The 6,000-nt window shown below is 40.9% G+C and overlaps 1 protein-coding gene across 11 annotated transcripts in view; it reads right to left on the bottom strand.

The window, feature by feature from the left end:
- The window catches only part of LOC139755976 (uncharacterized), a 734,338-nt gene that overhangs the window by 314,699 nt on the left and 413,639 nt on the right, over positions 1-6,000 (bottom strand). The gene's annotated exons all lie outside the window — the stretch shown is intronic.

The following is a 6,000-nucleotide window of genomic DNA, read 5'->3' as shown; positions in this document are numbered from 1 at the left end:
ATTGGGAGGTGAGTTTGAATGGAGAAAAACTGGAGGAAGTGAAGTGTTTTAGATATCTGGGAGTGGATCTGTCAGCGGATGGAACCATGGAAGCGGAAGTGGATCATAGGGTGGGGGAGGGGGCGAAAATTTTGGGAGCCTTGAAAAATGTGTGGAAGTCGAGAACATTATCTCGGAAAGCAAAAATGGGTATGTTTGAAGGAATAGTGGTTCCAACAATGTTGTATGGTTGCGAGGCGTGGGCTATGGATAGAGATGTGCGCAGGAGGATGGATTTGCTGGAAATGAGATGTTTGAGGACAATGTGTGGTGTGAGGTGGTTTGATCGAGTGAGTAACGTAAGGGTAAGAGAGATGTGTGGAAATAAAAAGAGCGTGGTTGAGAGAGCAGAAGAGGGTGTTTTGAAATGGTTTGGGAACATGGAGAGAATGAGTGAGGAAAGATTGACCAAGAGGATATATGTGTCGGAGGTGGAGGGAACGAGGAGAAGAGGGAGACCAAATTGGAGGTGGAAAGATGGAGTGAAAAAGATTTTGTGTGATCGGGGCCTGAACATGCAGGAGGGTGAAAGGAGGGCAAGGAATAGAGTGCATTGGAGCGATGTGGTATACAGGGGTTGACGTGCTGTCAGTGGATTGAATCAAGGCATGTGAAGCGTCTGGGGTAAACCATGGAAAGCTGTGTAGGTATGTATATTTGCGTGTGTGGACGTATGTACATGTGTATGGGGGGGGGTTTGGCTATTTCTTTCGTCTGTTTCCTTGCGCTACCTCGCAAACGCGGGAGACAGCGGCAAAGTATAAAAAAAAAAAAAAAAAAAAAATATATATATATATATATATATATATATATATATATATATATATATATATATATATATATATCTGTCTCATACCAATATATGTGGAAGACATTTTCACTAACTACATATGTCTATCTCCTACCACCATATGAGTAAGATATTTACAAATATATGTAAAACAACTCAGGATCAGAACAACTTATATGTATATATATATATGGATGGTATTGCAGTGGAATTTATTACAAAAGGGGGTGACTGTATTGTTGATTGGTTGGTAAGGTTATTTAATGTATGTATGACTCATGGTGAGGTGCCTGAGGATTGGCGGAATGCGTGCATAGTGCCATTGTACAAAGGCAAAGGGGATAAGAGTGAGTGCTCAAATTACAGAGGTATAAGTTTGTTGAGTATTCCTGGTAAATTATATGGGAGGGTATTGATTGAGAGGGTGAAGGCATGTACAGAGCATCAGATTGGGGAAGAGCAGTGTGGTTTCAGAAGTGGTAGAGGATGTGTGGATCAGGTGTTTGCTTTGAAGAATGTATGTGAGAAATACTTAGAAAAGCAAATGGATTTGTATGTAGCATTTATGGATCTGGAGAAGGCATATGATAGAGTTGATAGAGATGCTCTGTGGAAGGTATTAAGAATATATGGTGTGGGAGGCAAGTTGTTAGAAGCAGTGAAAAGTTTTTATCGAGGATGTAAGGCATGTGTACGTGTAGGAAGAGAGGAAAGTGATTGGTTCTCAGTGAATGTAGGTTTGCGGCAGGGGTGTGTGATGTCTCCATGGTTGTTTAATTTGTTTATGGATGGGGTTGTTAGGGAGGTGAATGCAAGAGTTTTGGAAAGAGTGGCAAGTATGAAGTCTGTTGGGGATGATACACATGTATATACATACATGTCCAGACACGCACATATACACACCTATACATAACGTATATGTATGTATACACACAAAGACATATACATATATCCACATGTACATAATTCATACTGTTTGCCCTTATTCATTCCCATCGCCATCCCGCCACACATGAAATAACAACACCCTCCCCCTGCATGTGCGCAAGGTAGCGCTAGGAAAAGACAACAAAGGCCTCATTCGTTCACACTCAGTCTCTAGCTGTCATGTATAATGCACCGAAAACACAGCTCCCTTTCCACATCCAGGCCCCACACAACTTTCCATGGTTTACCCCAGACGCTTCACATATCTTGGTTCAATCCATTGACAGCATATCGACCGCGGTATACCACAACGATCCAATTCACTCTATTCCTTGCAAGCCTTTCACCCTCCTGCATGTTCAGGCCCCGATCACTCAAGATCTTTTTCACTCCATCTTTCCATCTCCAAAATTGGTCTCCCACTTCTCCTCGTTCCCTCCACCTCCGACACATATAACCTCTTTGTCAATCTTTCCTCACTCATTCTCTCCATGTGACCAAACCATTTCAAAACACCCTCTTCTGCTCTCTCAACCACACTCTTTTTTTTACCCCACATCTCTCTTACCCATTCATTACTTCCTCGACCAAACCACCTCACACCACATATTGTCCTCAAACATCTCAGTTCCAGCACATCCACCCTCCTCCGCACAACTCTATCTATAGCCCATGCCTCGCAACCATATAACATTGTTGGAACCACTATTCCTTCAAACATACCCATTTTTGCTTTCCTAGATAATGTTCTCGCCTTCCGCACCTTTTTCAATGCTCACAGAACTTTTGCCCCCTCCCCCACCCTATTACTCACTTCCACTTCCATGGTTCCATCGGCTGCCAAATCCACTCCCAGATATCTAAAACACTTCAATTCCTCCAGTTTTTCTCCATTCAAACTTACCTCCCAATTGACTTGTCCCTCAACCCTAATAGCCTTGCTCTTATTCACATTTACTCTCAGCTTTCTTCTTTCACACACTTTACCAAACTCAGTCACCGGCTTCTGCAGTTTCTCACCCGAATCAGCCACCAGCGCTATATCATCAGCGAACAACAACTGACTCACTTCCCAAGCTCTCTCATCCACAACAGACTGCATTCACCTCCCTAACAACTCCATCCATAAAAAATTAAATAACCATGGAGACATCACACACCCCTGCCGCAAACCAACATTCACTGAGAACCAATCACTTTCCTCTCTTCCTACTTGTACACATGCCTTACATCCTCAGTAAAAACTTTTTACTGATTCTAACAACTTACCTCCCACACCATATATTCTTAACCTTCCACAGAGCATCTCTATCAACTTTATCATATGCCTTCTCCAGATCCATAAATGCTACATACAAATCCATTTGCTTTTCTAAGTATTTCTCACATACATTTTTCAAAGCGAACTCCGGATCCACACATCCTCTACCACTTCTAAAACCACACTGCTCTTCGCCAATCTGATGCTCTGTACATGCACTCACACTCTCAATCAGTACCCTCCCATATGATTTACCAGGAATACTCAACAAACCTATACCCCTGTAATATCAGCACTCACCTTTATCCCCTTTGCCTTTGTACAATGGCACTATGCAAGCATTCTGCCAATCCTCAGGCACCTCACCATGAGTCATACATACATTAAATACCCTTACCAACCAGTCAACAACACATTCACCCCCTTTTTTAATAAATTCCACTGCAACACCATCCAAACCCGCCGCATTCCCGGCTTTCATCTTCCACAAAGCTTTTACTGCCTCTTCTCTGTTTACCAAATTATTCTCCTTAACCCTATCACTTTGCACACCACCTCAACCAAAACACTCTATATCTGCCACTCTATCACCTAACACATTCAACAAACCTTCAAAATACCCACTCCTCTCTTTCTCACATAACCACTACTTGTTATCACCTCCCCATTAGCCCTATTCACCGATGTTCCTATTTGTTCTCTTGTCTTACGCACTTTATTTACCTCCTTCCAAAACATTTTTTAATTCTCCCTAAAATCTAATGATATTCTCTCACCCCAACTCTCATTTGCCCTCTTTTTCACCTCTTGCACCTTTCTTGACCTCCTGCCTCTTTCTTTTATACATCTCCCACTCATTTGCACTATTTCCCTGCAAAAATCCTCCAAATGCCTCTCTCTTCTCCTTCACAAATAATCTTACTTCTTCATCCCACCACTCTCTACCCTTTCAAATCTGCCCACCTCCCATGCTTCTCATGCCACAAGCATCTTTTGTGCACGTCATCGCTGCTTCCCTAGATACATCCCATTCCTCCCTCACTCCCCTTGCATCCTTTGTTCTCACCCTTTTCCATTCTGCACTCAGTCTCTCCTGGTACTTCCTCACACAAGTCTCCTTCCCAAGTTCACTTACTCTCACCACTCTCTTCACCCCAACATTCTTCTTTTCTGAACACCTCTACAAATCTTCACCTTCACCTCCACAAGATAATGGTCAGACATCCCTCCAGTTGCACCTCCCAGTACATTAACATCCAAATGTCTCTCTCGTGTGCCTATCAATTAACACAATTCAACAACATTCTCTTGCCATCTCTCCTACTTACATACGTATACTTATGTACATCTCTCTTTTTAAACCAGGTATTTCCAATCACCAGTCCTTTTGAACACCCCATGTACACCAATTATTCCCTCAACTGCCTCATTACTCACCTTTGCATTCAAAACACCCATCACTATAACCTGGTCTTGTGCATCAAACTACTAACACACTCATTCAGCTCCTCCCAAAACACTTGCCTCTCATGATCTTTCTTCTAATACCCAGGTGCATATGCACCAATAATCCATCTCTCTCCATCAACTTTCAGTATTACCCATATCAATCTAGAGTTTACTTTCTTACACTCTATCACATACTCCCACAACTCATGTTTCAGGAGTAGTGTTACTCCTTCCCTTGCTCTTGTCCTCTCACCAACCCCTGACTTTACTCCCAAAACATTCCCAAACCACTCTTCCCCTTTACCCTTGAGCATCATTTCACTCAGAGCCAAAACATCCAGGTTCCTTTCCTCAAACATACTACCTATCTCTCCTTTTTTCTCATCTTGGTTACATACACCCACATCCAGACATCCCAATCTGAGCCTTCAGGGAGGATGAGCACTCCCTGCGTGACTCCTTCTGTTTCCCCTTTCAGAAAGCTAAAATACAAGGAGGGGATGGTTTCTAGCCCCCCGATCCCGTCCCCTTTTGTTGCCTTCTACGACACATGAGGAATGCGTGGGAAGTATTCTTTCTCCCCTATCCCCTATATATATATATATATATATATATATGCAAAAACTTCTACATGGGGAATATCATAGAATAACAGGATCATGTTCCAGGCAATCTGTTGTTCAATTAGCAGAAACAGCTACTTGGGGGTTCTCAGAGAATAAGATTATGTTCCAAGAGAGATCTGTTGTGGTTGCGGAATGTTACTGTGCAAGTAATTGAAACATTATAAGGGAGTTTATATTCCAGACCAAAAATTTCCCCTATAATTCTCATGTATGGACTCCACAGTTTATATGACTTACTTGTCATGGAAATTAGACTTCCTGATTCAGCAACTGTTGCCATTTCACTGATAAATCATATATTTAATTATTCTTACTGAGAATGCTGGTGGTGTTTAAGCCTCTAAAGTAAGTTTATTAATTTCAGTTTGTAATGTTTGTGTTTAATGTTTTTGGCCATTATACCACCAAATGTTTTCAAGTTAGGTAAATTTTGCATATCTGACACATTAAGAATAAGAAAATTTAGCTTTCCTAGTAAGGTGATCATCATTGATATATATATATATATATATATATATATATATTTGATTCTTTAAATTAATATTCCTCATTTTGTCATTTTCATCTCACTGTAAATGCATTTCTCCTCCGCTTCTACCTCTTATTGTTCTCACAATTGAAATCCATGGGATCATTCATTACTGCTATACTTCAAATCTCTCTTGCTTCTTTCATTTCTGCATTAAATATTACAGCAAGTTCATTTTTTCTACAACCACATAAAAGAAAAATCTAAAGGCTTGTGATATTTAGGTAAATAAAACTAGGGCAGTTTTCTGGGAATTAAGGTTTAAAGGTAAAATATGGCATACTAAAAGGTGTCATTTTGGATATACGATTTCCTTGACAAATATTCACTGCGTGGTATAATGAACACTAACCTCCTAAAATTCTTACGTAATACAACC

The sequence above is a fragment of the Panulirus ornatus genome, chromosome 20, assembly GCF_036320965.1.
Source record: "Panulirus ornatus isolate Po-2019 chromosome 20, ASM3632096v1, whole genome shotgun sequence".
Classification (NCBI taxonomy): Eukaryota; Metazoa; Arthropoda; class Malacostraca; order Decapoda; family Palinuridae; genus Panulirus; species Panulirus ornatus.
Note: the sequence above shows the minus strand (reverse complement) of the source record. Positions and strands in the feature narration are given on the sequence as shown.